General features: G+C 37.2%; 1 long non-coding RNA gene across 4 annotated transcripts in view; it reads right to left on the bottom strand.

The window, feature by feature from the left end:
- The window catches only part of LOC119895854, a 37,681-nt gene that overhangs the window by 13,675 nt on the left and 9,125 nt on the right, over positions 1–14,881 (bottom strand). For 2 of the 4 annotated variants that reach the window (XR_005443115.1, XR_005443118.1), the window contains exon 4: positions 11,593–12,050. This is a non-coding gene — a long non-coding RNA (uncharacterized LOC119895854). Of the gene's footprint in view, positions 1–8,450; positions 8,706–11,592; positions 12,051–14,881 lie in introns of those variants that run through there. The other 2 variants (XR_005443117.1, XR_005443116.1) reach the window with 2 other exon arrangements.

Below are 14,881 nucleotides of genomic sequence, written 5' to 3'. Positions count from 1 at the left end.
AGTTTCCTCGTGTCTCTGTGTTTAAAATGAAATAATAAATCAGCCCCTCAAGACAGTGTTTGACTTCTCTGATTTCTGTAAATGTTTTGGTGCATCCAGCCAGCTGATTGGCTCTGAGAGGTAACTCACTCAATAAAATGCTGCCATCTACTTTCATCTAAATAGGCCAGTGAGGCCAGCCAGCACCACTCCAGCAAAGGCAAAGAAAAGTATTGTATTACAAAGTATTATAAACACATCTCAGGCATTTTAATACCATATAATAAAGACATCAAGTGTCTAGATGAGCTCAGACAAAAATAAGTCCTGCTGAGCAAAAAGACTCAATCTGTCATTTAAAGATTAACGAAACAAAAGTGAATGAGATTGGAAGATTGGTAACGACGTTTAGAGCAGAAAGTGAGATCTGGACTCTGAAATCAGTCTCCCTATTTCTGTGAAAAGTTTGAAAACAGTCTTTGTTGGGATGAAATAGAGCAGCGACACGTCCAGGGGACATAAATGGGGCCCAGTGGCAGAGCTGGCTTAAAAAACAGGTAAAGTAATGTGGCCATTATTTCAGCCCTTTCATACATAGAAGTGTTGGCAGCTTAAACACACCTGTAGCTATAACTGTGTAAAAACAAAACACACAGGAGCCACTGCAGGTGCAAACACACAGAGCAAGAAGAAGAAGGAGATGGTGATGATGAGGAAGCCTTATATGTCCATTGCCCACACCCATGTGTGTTCCAGAGAAGTGGCTGACACTGCAGGTCAGACACAGAAAAGTGTGTGTGGCAAATTTCCACATAAACCAATGATAAAAAGCCCAGTCAGGAAAATCAGCCTTTGAGCTACATGCCAATTATTTTATATATAATTATTAATGAAAGGTTATGGGGGAATTAAATAACTAAATTTGAAGCAATTCGTTTATGTCAATTTGAACAATGAATACTAGTTTAGTTACTAGTTTATTTGATCAGATTCCTACTCACTCTTTTACTTTATTATATTATTTTGCAATTGAAAATAATGCAAAAAAAAATACTTGTTAGCAACCATAAATACAATTTCAAAGAATTATACTACCTATGATATTTTTCACTGGAAAATACTAGTAATTATTAAACTTGATTTGAACATTTTACCATTACTTTTATTTATTTTATAAGTCTGTCAATTCAAAACACAAAACAAATCCTTTATATATTTCTTGCGCCATTTGCTGATAAGATAGTATGACACACTTACTGTATGCTGAACTCATTATCAAAACTTTGAAAATGAACTTAATAGTATTAATTTTTACCAGCGCCCCCTGTAGGCTGTTAAAATCACAGAGCCAACCAACTACATGCCACACTGAGCAGTGTCACCTATCCATTTGAGAACAATAAAATGTAAGTTCCACACTATTTGTGAACATTTATTGAAGGTTTTCTTAGAGATAATGTTTAGATTTCTTATGCTGTCTGGAAATGTAAACACATGTAAGATCAGTGCAGGAAGGGATAGTTAATCGGATCCGAATCAGGAGTATTTACTTTGTGGCCACAATAAAAAGTATTTGAATCCTCACTTTAAGAGTATGACTTTTGAGTGGATTAAAATGTATCTTAACTCCCTAATACCAAAATTATTATTCCCAGTTTTGATTAAACTCTCAGGTTCATGAGATTAATCCCAAATGTTCTAAATTTGGCCACAATCTTCTTTTTTTATTATTATTATTTTATTACCTCAAATAACATTTATAAGAATAAAGTTGCTACATGTTGTATTATGTGCTAGTATCAGTAGGAGCTCAATTACAGTTCAGCATGTCTTTTCATTTTTTGAAAGCACCCTGCAGCATTAAATTATACCTCCACAATGGACACATATTAGTTTTGCTTTTATTGTGCGGTCATCCTCCCATTGCTCCCACTTCACAACACTTTGCTGACTGCTGGCGGTACAACGGAGGACAGGGATGATTGCTCATCTTGCCGTCTCCACTTCAGGCACAGAAGACATCATCTGTGTGCACAAGTTCAAGATATTTGATATTGTTTTGTCCCAGTGATGTTGGAGGGTCACATGGAGGCAGGGAGCCATCAACAGAGGCAGATTTAGTGGTGCCTCCCAGCAGCTGCCTCTGTTGCCTCCAGCTATAACCGTATCACTCCTCAAAGATAGCTGTTTTATTTACATTTTGGAAGTATGTTAAACATTTTGTAGTATCGCCTATGGAAAAAAAATGTTTTCCCTTATTTTTCATCTTTTTTTAAATCTAATTTTAGAAATAAAACAGTTCAATTTTGACTTAGTCCACATTTCTTACATGTTAACCTGTTCTTACATTAGTTTTACAACTGATAAATAAAAAAGCACTGTCATGATTATATAATAATAATAAATTATTAATTAATTATTATTAATTATTAATTTGTTAATAATTTAATTTATTAATGTTTCACCATAATATAGATGTTTCACCTAAAAATAGATTTTGCAGTTACAGTTTTACCTGTTTTAAATGAAGATAAATAAGAATGTAACATCATTACAGTATTTTTTTTAATACTATAAATATTGTTGAATTTGTGGATAATTAATAATTTGTCTGTTATTTAATATTTTCAGCGAAATCTTTCTTTCCATATATTAAACCAAAAACCTGAATAATCACAAAACATACATTTTGGGAAATTGATTTAAATTGTTGGCAAATTTTATTTCAGTGTTATTTTTTATAATAAATATTTGACTAAATGTTTCATGTCTTCATCTTCTATTTCACCGCTGCAAGGTTATAGGAGTGGTGAACATTTGAATCTATATTGTTAGATTTCTCCTAATTTTTTCAAATTAAAACATTAAAGAATTAAATAAACAGTACATAAACGATCTGAACATGATTTGGATTCAATCAGCTGTAGCTATAGAGGAACATTATTATGTGAGTATGTGATTTCTAAAGTTTACACAGAAGGTACAGTAACATTAAACACAGATTCAAATTTGTGAATGATCCCCTAAAATTCATCCTCTGCTGAATAAGTGATGTTAAATGAAACTGAAAAGCTGCATTTTCACAGATTATTTATTAGTTTGTCATTTAAAGCTGATATTGTCGATGAATAATTGTTTGACTGTAACCTTTTTCTGACAAACAGAAATTACAATTCGGGTTTAACAGACACTTCAGTTGTTTAGGAGGAGAACTTACAGATGTTTTAAATGATGTGCATGTGTTTATGTATGTGTGCGTGTATAAGGCAAAAGTCTAAATGTGCATGTTTTTAATCAGGTCTGGTATAACCTCTTGAAGCACAGAAAAACGACAGAGGCATTAAAAACATAAAAGGGAAAAAGGGCAGTAATGAATTTAGAGGAAAATGGACATTAATGGTATTAGCATTACTCATGTTCCATATAACAAATTATTGGAAATTTGACAAGCACACCAAATTATCTCCTCATGCCTGACGGGAGTGTGGTGAAGTCCTCTCTACCTGCTGAGGAAAGACAATTTCTGCTCATTTTACTATTTTTAACAATAGAACCAACCCATTAAGACAAATTAATGTCATTATCAAGTCTCTATGAAAATGACAAATACCACCGTTTCGAGCAGCTTTAGAGGCTATTGACAATAATGAAATTCGCTGTACAGGTACTGAAAAGAAACACTCCAAGTAATTATTTTCTAGTAGCTTGTTTGTCTGCCATCCGTTCATTTGCTTTCAGCTCAATTATCTGACTCTGTGAGCATGTGGAGGCGCATAGTGCTCTGCGGCCCACAGAGCGAGGGCCCTAATTGGGCAATTACCGTTCTGTTTCGGGGCTTTTAGCTCCAGTGGAGAGTGGAGGGAGACCGCGGTGTGTAAAACCATGAGGACCTTACATGCACAAAACCACACATATACACTGTTTAAACAAAAACAAAACCCCTCGTCCTCTATACACATAACACAGGCCTATACGCTGCAGCGTTAGTGCAGCTCATGCAACAAACACTAAAAACATAAAAAGTGACGGCAGCTACAGGCCAGAATACAGTCCTTTCAGTGGCACGTAATGCAGGTACTACTCTGAATTTTGTGTGTTAACTTTTCAAACATGTGATTATGTCACTGCATGGTAAGCTACCTCATGTACATATGCATTCTTCCAGGTTTCCATTTAAACAACATCTCATCTGATAAACCACCAGCTATAAATAGCTGAGGGAGTATTTAATGTATAACCCTGCTGAGTTTTTGGGGAGAGGGGTTGCTTTTGTTGTATATGCAAGCACTTTCATCCTACAGGGTACGAGGGGTCAGGATATGGTTTGATGAGTATGAAAATGAATCATATGCTATAACCCTTGCCTGATCTCAACCACTGTTAGTTAGCGCTCTCCACCACCACCATCAAAACACCCAATGAGGGAATATCTTTCAGAAAGAATAGTGTTCATCCCAGCAGCTTCCTTTAATCTGCCACCCATTAGTATAAGTATCTTTGACCTATTCATTGAATGTGAGATATTTTGTATGCTCCAGTGAAGGAAAATTCACAGGTGAAAAGAGATATTCTAGCCTGATTCCAGACATCTGAGTTCCCGTCCACATCACCGATTGTTTTCAGTGATTCCAACAAGCTTGTTTCCTTCGCAAAAACAACCAAGCCAGTTGTAGAGCATTGTAGGCTGGATTAAGAATGGGGCTCTTACTATGCCAGAAAAAAAATGTCACAAACATAAGTAGGCCCAACTTGTTGTTAGTTGACTTACAGAATTAACAACTCTTATATATGCTCATTTCTTTGACTAAGGAAAAACCTTAAGGTAGCTTCTTGTACACCATGTCAACTGGAAATGATGCCTTTGGAAGTGATACGGCTAACAAGAACACAAAGTCTGAGTGATTAATGAAGTGAAACAAAATGGTAATCCAGTCTGATTATCAGAGAGACTAGTTTTGTTTGCATTTCTCCAAATTCTAAAATAATCAGCTGAAAATGTCATCAGCAGCTCCTGAGCTGGAATAAATAGAATTTAACAGACTTTTATATGATTTCACTTTATTATCAAATTAACTATTAAATGTAGCATGAATACGCAGTGTGATACTATCAAATCAATTCTGCTTCTGGCTGGCCTCATGCTCTGGACTTGTGTTTATACAGATATTGATGTTCATGACACAGACTTTAGTCATGTGCCAAAACAGGAGCAAAATCCAGACTTCGAAACCTGTGAGATAAAAGTTGGCAACCCCCCCCCATCTCACCTTCCTCCTCACTAATTTTCATATTATCCCTGTGCTGTGTGCTCTCCCCCTCACTTTAACATTCTGTCACGCGCTCCCTGGATCATGTAGCTTGTGTTAATTAAACCCTCTTTCAGATCATTTTCTTGCTCAAGTGGCCTCAGTGCAGCACCCATTAGGCAGAAAGCTCTGTTATCTGAATTTCCAAATGTAGCTCAACATTTATTAAAGTGAAATTCATCCAGTAATTGCCCGCCTCGGTATGCCCCATGTCTCCCTCTTACCTCCAGGGCCACCTGCTCAGAGACACCTCCAACTATTTACCAGCATGACGCAGGGTAATTAGACCTCTCTGACCCCGTCCACTAAGAGCCCAGTAATTGCGTTAATAAAAAAATTAACAGCAGCAGCATGAGGATCATTATGTAAAAATACCCGGTAATGAAGCATTAGCCTTGATTTTATTTGGATTAAAAACAGCTATAGGTATTTAAAGGTTACAGTGTCTACTAAAACAATATCTTTTCATTAGATTGCAATGTAACTAAGGAACAGATGAGGTAAGATTTTAGCACAAATGTTTAAGATTTGCACACATCTCCACCATGATGGTACCATTTAATGTGAAAAACTTGTTTTCAGAATCTCTACTAACACATGGACATACTATTATTTAATGTATTTAATGGCACACTGCAGTGCTTCATCTTCCATAGCGGCAGAAAGCAGGCAGCATATACAACCACATGCAGGTGCACCACAAATCTTATATTCTATTATTATTATTAGTCATTTAGCTGACGCTTTTATCCAAAGCGACTTACAATAGCTATGTGTATCAGAGGTCGCATGCCTTTGGAGCAACTAGGGGTTCAGTGTCTTGCTCAGGGACACATTGGTGGATGCGTCGCAGTGGGAACTGAACCCTGGTCTCCCACACCAAAAAGATGTGTCTTATCCACTGCGCCGTCACCACTTCTGTAATTAATAATCTTATATATTATATATTTGGACACAAGGGGTCCTGCGTTACTTAGTAATAAGGATGCATGGATAAGACCATAAATGCCTGATAAACGACCTGCTGGTGGTTTAACAGATAAAAATGACAAGCAGCAAACAAAGCCAATCCAGCTGTATCTTCTGTCAATATATTCTCAAATAAGTGCGTATCATAAGTGCAAATCAGGTGGAGTCAGGGTAGGAAGGGATTGATTCATATCAGATGTGGAGATGAAAGTCAGCGGAGGCCATTCCTGTCATGGCAGGGTGCATCGATCAACATAGTTTGGTTTATTTTCTTGAAGAAATTTGCGTAATCTAACCTATAAGCTGCGCCACATTATCTCAGCATCAGCAGACCCCTTTTTACAATGACTGAATAAAATCATTTCCTATGAAATGATCCTCAGTGTCAAATTGTGGAACCAGCTTTATGTCCACTCACACCAAAAGAAAAACCCTTACTTAATCAAAAACGGGGTCTTGGATGGTAATAAGTGGTGCAATTAGGGCTCTTCTCATTATGTACTTTATTCAGCAAGTATATTATCATGGACTGATGAAAGTGTGGCTTTAGTGGTGCTGGGTGTAACTACTTGGTATGTTTTCAACATTTAGTGAACTTTGATGGATGGTGATCTGCTGTGTTTGAAATAATATAATATAATTTCATTAGTGCCACTAAGACAATATGGGGTATTTATCATGCCTAGTGACACAAATGACACTTAAGTGCAATTTATTACTAAATGTTTAAGACCAGATGGTGTCATAAAACATTGTAAATCTAAATATGTTATGTTTTCCTGGAAATACTTTAATAACCAATGCATCATTGTACTTACAGACTTTAATTTCTTACTAATACATATTGTCACAGTAACACAACTTTCTCACTAGTTGTATTACGTGTGTATGAATGACTTTGGTTTGATCAGCACTATATTAACATGCCAGACTAAGATCCTGTATGCCAAGAGCTGTTTTAAGATAATCATCTATATAGTGACACCCTATGGGCAAATAGTGCAACTGCAGTCACTCAGTGACAAAACTGATCACAGACAGAATGTGCTATCAGCCTGTTAACTATTAACCTATTAACTCCTCACTTATACACTGTTTTGATCTGTTATACTTTTGTCTGCACTTCAAACCTGTTACTGATATTACCATATTGGGGTAACAAAAGGTTCTGCAGAGTTCTTTCAAATCTACTGAATAATAATAATAATAATAAATTCTAGTCAACTTTATCAGAACAAGCTGTTGGCCATTTACAAGTCTGGTTTTATTAACACATTGTGGTAGAAATCTTCTCTTAATGCGTGCACTCGCTACGCTAAGCTCAGCCTTGACAAGACTAAGCTGCATGTCCTCTAGGTTAAATCCTTTTGTCTGCATCATGACCATCTAAGGTATCAGAGAGGTTCAGCTGGGACACGGCCAAGCTTTTGCCAAGTGACATTTTCCTGGCAACACCTGGTAATGAAGCATACCTGTAGTTAAATACCTATAGCTGTTTTATTTAATCCAGACTAATGCTTCATTAGAATATGAAGGTTTTTATTTAATGATCCTCATACTTCATTTAACTTCATAAAGCTGCCTGTGGGTTCTCACATCAAACTGAAAAGACCACTGCGGCATGTTTTATGTTTTGATAGTTAACAGTTTAGAGACAGGAAAGGCAGAGAGAGAAAACACGACAGAGGGTTCACACGAGACAAAGGTCTCCAGTCAGGCAAATGTGCTGAATTCCAGTATTTTCCTTGTGTTGATTCTCTAACACGTTGTGGTTGTGAAATAAGGAACAATCATGTTGTTGGCCTTTCTGCTCTCACTGTATTACCTTTCTCTCACAGTGAGGGGAACCCTGCTGACTAGGAACACAAGGAGAGAACACAAACACCCATTTAAAAGTCTTTACATTGCCTGTCTTTATACAGTTTTCATGGGGATTTTAAAATGATTTTAATTGTTTTTAACGGCCCTTCATGTCCTCTGGCACGTATCTTTTTGGTGTTCCAAGAGCAGGGCCAAAACCTTTTGGTGGAGTTTTCAGTGTTTATGCTCCAAGCCGGAGGATCTGAGATAAGTGTTGATATCTATAAAGGCAAACTTAAAACCTATTTCTTTAGTTTGGCTTCTGATTAGAATGTAATGCTTTATGGCTATTATCAAATTTCTTAATTTTTTTATTATTAGTTTTATTGTATTCTTGTTTGAAATGCTTATTATATATATTGCCATTTAGCCATTTATTGTCATTTAGTTTTTCACTTTTGTGCATTTGTCTCACATTGATTTACTGCTTATATTTGTACTGCCTTATCATCAGCTTGTCATTCCCTTGTAAAGCACTTTGAATTGTACTGACCTGTATGAAAGATGCTATTCAAATAATAACTGATTGATGTTTTGTTTTAGTCCACGCCAGAACACAGTGGGTCTTTACTGGAGTTGTTGTTGTTGGCTCTGGAAAACATATCAGGGAACAAAATGTATCTGCGATATGTCATTAAAGATCCAGCTTAATGTTTAATAAATGTTGTCAAAATCAGACTTTACCTTGCTACAGTAGCCATAAACAAAAGGTTCAAGGGCACAAATCTTCAATTATTCATTATTAAGTCCACAAACCCACTGACATAGCTACAAAAATGCATTAGATAAGTCAGTTACCATTTGCAACTGGCCTACTACCCTATTCATTATCTTTTTTTTTTTTTTACTTTTCAAAAACTTTTAATGCCTAATTATTGAACAAAAAAAGTACATTATTTTGTTACTGAAAATGTAATATATACTCTTTCAGTATTTATCTTGGTGGTGTATGATTAAATTCCTTATAAAAAAAACAAAATGCCAGCAGCTGAAGTAACAGACAAGATTAATTTGAGATCAATGACAATTCGTTTCTCATTTTGTCTGTTGTAAATGTATCTCTTTTTACGTGTATCTTTGTTGAGGAAAAGCTGTTCCGTTTCTTTGGTTAAACGCTTGAATAGGGAGCTGGGCCGTGGCCTTGCTCATTACCAACTGGCACTGTTAGTATTTACAGCATCACGGCGGGTTGACCTCACAGTATTCACAGCTTCACACCTCACCCCCATTCACTGTTAGAAAATAAACACAGGCTGCATTGACCCCCATAAAGAACCGTTTCCTCTGAAAAGACACCAAAGGTTTTGTGGCTTAACTCAACTTTTTTGTTGGTTTGTTGGAACAATGTGGGATGCTGCACGAGGAATCAGAATCCAAACGCTAATTAGGAAATGAGGAACATCGCCTTTCCCATCATGAATGCTTTTTTGGGCATCTTTTTATTTCTGATCGGTCAACCATGCACAAGCATCCACCTGCTACCTCCAAATGATGGACGTTTCTTCTTTTTCAGATTCTTCCTAAAAGAATTTAAATGGGTTTTCAAAAATGTGCACTTTGTGTGCAACAACATGGCACGAACTGCCAGGCCACTGGGGGGCTGGATTGTTGTGTTTGGCGGCCTTGATGACCAAATTAAAATCTTACAGACAATTACACACCCTAAATAAGTCTAGTCAGTTTGGAATTGATACAGAACATGGAACAAAGGCATAATTATGCTTTCTGTCAAACATTTGAAAAAAATCTCAGAAGTAACTCATGTATGCTATGAATGAATTAAGTATCAGAAACCCTGTTTATAAAGAAACAAAAACATTTGGAGGTCTACATATAAAAAGATAATCTGAAAATAGTCTTATTCTATCTTAGCCTCAAACCAAACTCCTCTACAAACTCTAACCGGCTTTTTATCCAAACTATGCGGAGCAAAAATGAGGAGAACCTGAGTGAGAAGATACCTGTGTGACAAGCAGGTGATGGGGCTTTATTTAAAACAGTTGTTTAAGACACTCCACTCCACTGCTTGACGCTGACGTTAAAGCCACAGAAGAAAGCAAAGATTAGACTACCTTTGTGTGCCGAGCAGCATTAGACATATTAATCTTTTGCTGTTCATTTGACTGTGAAATCTTTGGAATCACTGTTTCTAAAGACCAATGAGCGAAGCTTGTCATTTAACCCGCCTCACGGAAAGTTTCCTGACGTTTTGAGTTCGGTGAAAGTCGCACCATTGTAGCACGGTGTTTTACAATCAACAATTTTTCAATTATTAAATAAGATACAGTTTTTAAATGTTTGCCTTTCAAAACATCCAAGTCAAGCAAACAACAATGGCCTCTTCATTCAAGCCTCTAAAGGGGATTTTCCTTTGAAGCACAGGCCAAGAGAAACAATTCTGTCAGCCCCACCAAAGGCCTACAAAGGCCCATATCTGAAAGAATAGAGTCCTGAGAAATAATAGAAAAGCAAATGTTGAGAAATGAGAGCTTAGAAAACTAGAACATTTTATAGAATCTGTAAGGATAGTATTAAATGCAGTTCCCAGGAGAGAACATGAAAACAAAAGGGCCAGCAGAGAGGGGTATCAGCTGAGGTCAAATTGTGTCAACCTGAGTTACGCTCAGATGAGCGCACTTAAGTTGACCTGTGTACCAAGTGTAAGCCTGCACCGGCCTGTTTAAAAAGCCCGCTTTCATTCCCATTTCTTGATGTCATTATATCTCCAGTGGGCCATGTGCCTTTAGTTGACAGCCTCCCGGTTTGACGACATTATTAAGCACTCCGAAACCGGCTGCGTTTGTGAAATGGCACATTTGTGATGTGGCAACAAATTAGGCCATTCATAAAGTCGGAACAATGACAACAATTCCAGTGTTCGGCCTCTAACTTTCAAAGGCCTGTTTCTATGAAAGAGCACAGGCATAAATAACTGTCATCTGCGTATAGGTAGAGTTAGAAATAGTTCACTTTATTTTTACAATTTGTTTATGCTCTAAATATTTAACTTTTTGTATAGATGTCTTATAATATTGTACTGAATTTCTGCAATAATGAAAATGGTTGTGCAACTCATGGTGTAGCTCGATATGATTAAATTAAATCAGCAATGTATTTTAAATTCATGTCTGTATTACAAGCACCATGGTACTAATAGTACACCCTCCGCAATGCAGCATAAATAATAGTGTTCAATTAAGTTAATTTTGGTGTTCAATCAAGATCCGCAATAATTGTCTGTCTAACTCCAGTCTGTCAGCTCAATCACATCAATACGGAGAACCACATCAGGTGCTGTTACTTATTGCTGCCTTTGCCCGCTAGCCTAGGATATTTGACAGGAGCTTCAGGGACAAAGATGAATAACTTGCTTATGTTATAAGACATTTTGATGGCATGTGTTAAAGTGAAGGTTATCATCTCACAGCCCAATTGCAAATGCACAAAAACAACACAAATTTAACAAATTTAACAGACACACATTTGACACACATTTAATGGTAGATTTAGTGTAGTGTATATAGAAACGCGAAGTTCCCACAGCTACAGTATTTTAAAATGAACACTTCATTTTTGTGACTCTACTTCTGTAGTGCAGCAGTGAATCATCTTTTACAGATGATATTGTATTTTTACTGTTGAATAGAGCTTGAATCAACCCGTTCACAGTATCCTACAGCCCACTGATCACTCATACACAAAGTTACGTCCAACTGCTGTGTGTGTACATGTGACTACTGTGTTTAATATGAATAAATACCATGTAATGCATTTTTATCAATCGGTGTTGGTAACAATGGCTAACCTGGCAAAGTTGTAAACAACAGCTGGCTGTGCGAGGTATTCCAACTTGTTAACTGGAACGCTGTCAACTCAGGTGTGACATCATTCCCAGCTCCGACCTCCGATTTCTGAGGTAAATGGAACGCACCAAACCTTTAAAAAAAAAATACATACACCTAATTCAATAATCATTAGTTTTCTGCCACAGTGTGTTTTCCACTACGTTATCCCACATTATCAAAACAACAATTAATTAGTCAAGGAACAACTTGCATAAAAATGGTAATTAGTTGGTTTTACAAGCAGGAAATGTGGATCCGTCAGCACTTGAAAATGATAACCAAATACCTCCCACTTCCTCTGTCACCAGCATTTAGGCATCGCCCACAATGGGACTGCATGCTACTGTAAAGATAAGGATGTGATCAAAGATGTAATACTAGACATATAGTCCCATCATGCTGTTTTAAAATGTCTATCTATGTACCTATGTAGACACAGCAAAGGACGCTGGGAAGGTCCAATGTCCTGTATGTATTTCACACACAGATGTATTGACATTGTCATTATGGTAAAGTGATTTTGGTGGCACTGTAACCCAGTCAAACAGTAACTGTCACAACACGTAAAACAGACCATGTTAAGAGCCTGTGTTGAGTGGCAGGTAATGTTCATGTCCCTTCAATGAGATGTGCAGACATTTGATTCCATGTGCAACTTTCATGGAAACAGCTGTGATATACCTGTTCAGTGCAGGAGATGTAACGTATCGTGGTTTACATATTGACCGAGACCTCTTGCCAGGCACTTCAGGCCTATATAAATATAGGCCACAGAATAGCTGCAGTGGATTTCTAGTTATATCTCCAGCAGCAGAGGTTTACATTAATTGACAGATTATTCTACATGTCAAAGACTCAAGAAAGAGGACAGTAGTCCTCTGATAATTCAGTGTTAGGGTGTGACTCTTAAATTTGTTTACTGTGAGTTCTTTAAGAAGAGTAAAAACATTATTAAAAAATCATCAAACCTAAGTCTAAAAAAAATAAGTCTTAGACTTATTCTAAAGAGCATAAATAAAATGATATGGATGTCTTATAAAAGTAAAAAGAAGGGCTGCATTTACGCTAACTAATATTATACATGTTTCTGAAATATAACAGAACATTAAAGTAAAATCAACAACTATTCCAAGTGAATTTAAAAAAGGACATATTTCCACTTGATAATGATGCCCAATTCATTTAGTTAGATATCCACCTTGTGGTAAGAAAGTAGTACTACACCTTTTACTGTTTGTATGAGGCGGCATGTGTCAGTATATTACAAACCAAAATCTTTGTTAGAGAAGTAGCATCAAATGCTAATGAAGCAGATACATTCTGGTTTTCCACGCTGTTATTTGGTTAATAAATGTTCAAATGTTGTGATTGTCTTTGGCAGCAAAAAAGCCGCTGCATGTTCCCTTTTGTGGGAAAAGCATTCAGTTTGTTAATAGACCTTTGACCTTGGCTCTGTGGCTCAGGAAACCCAGGAAAACGGGGTGGCTGCTCTACAATCCTTAACATTTTGATCAGACGAAAGCAGAGTCTTGTTTATTTTATGATCATGTGAAAACAGATTTACTTTTTACCTGCCTAAACTACTCTGGATTGGGCATGAAATAAAGTTGGCTACTCATTCTCTCTTTATGTCTATATTAGAATTGAAACTCTCTGAGGCCTCACGTGCCTCCTGAAATCTGCAGTGACGGTGGTGGATGTATTTTTTTTTTTTAGGCTGCACTTTATGGCCTCGTCTACTTTGCGCCACCCAACACACACGATGAGATTCCTCGGCACACACAGTCACACAGGCTTTTAGACACTCATTAGCTCCTACTAATACAATAAGTGTCACCTTCCATTACATGGTGCTGGGCTGGATATCAGGATTGGAAACCCACCAAATCTCCACACAACGGGCGCTACCCCCTCATGCACAGTATTGTCTTTCAGCCACAATGTCGAATTGTTTTCTCTTTGCTTTATCATGCCTATAATCTAAATATGTCCACTAATATAGATGCATAAATTTAAAGTTTTCACTGACATATAAACAACCTTACAGACTATCTCAGAAGGTAAAAGTAAAGTAATGTAATTATCGTGTGGCTCTTCATGTTAACTTTGCTTTTTGTTTCAGAGCCGGCAGCTGTTTAAGGATCCACCACACCCCGCCCATTTCAAGCCCGTTGTCTCGCATATGAACAGCACATGCAGACTTGTAAAAAATCTTAATTAAGACTCCTAATTCTCCGTGCCGTCGCCTGACTGAGGCTGTGCGCTCACGTGAAGCCCTGCTGAACACAGCGTGAGGGTAGATAGGACAGGGACTGCTGTTTTCCCGGCTTTCACAGGGCAGGGTACGGCAAACATTCATCCATAATCCGTAAAAACAGGGTTTAAATTAGTTTGGCTAATATTTTATTGGCTGTACAAATTAACTGTTGTGCTGCTGTCATTATGTGCAACTAAGATCGATTGATAATGTGTAAAATTGTGTTGGTTTCTGCAAACTTTAAATTCAAAGAGTTATTTCTGAGCAGCTAAACAATTTTTTCCCCCAACATTATTATTATAGATTAGTTTCAAATGTGTCATTGGTGGTGCTGAATTTCTCCAAGCACTTGAGTCCAGTTGAGTCTAGGACACTGGTCAACAGATGAATCGTTCACATGCACATGTTAATGATTTTCCTCATTATACCGAGAGGCTACAGTATGCTGTACATCACCACACATACAAAAACATGAAGTGACAAGTGTTTGCCACTGTAAAGGTGATTTCAGCTCCTTCAGCTGGGTTTTGTATGTAGGCCTTTGGTTTTGAGGCTTCTCCCTCTGAGCGGTGGCAAAGGGCATGTGGTCCTCTGCGTGCAGCAGATGCCCCGAAGAACACTTGCGACAGATGAGGCGAAAATGAGCGTGACATGTGTTAAACAGG

This window comes from Micropterus salmoides, unplaced genomic scaffold (genome assembly GCF_014851395.1).
Source record: "Micropterus salmoides isolate LMB-PRFRI ecotype aquatic unplaced genomic scaffold, ASM1485139v1 Ms_hic_scaffold_9, whole genome shotgun sequence".
NCBI classification, from domain to species: Eukaryota; Metazoa; Chordata; class Actinopteri; order Centrarchiformes; family Centrarchidae; genus Micropterus; species Micropterus salmoides.
Note: the sequence above shows the minus strand (reverse complement) of the source record. Positions and strands in the feature narration are given on the sequence as shown.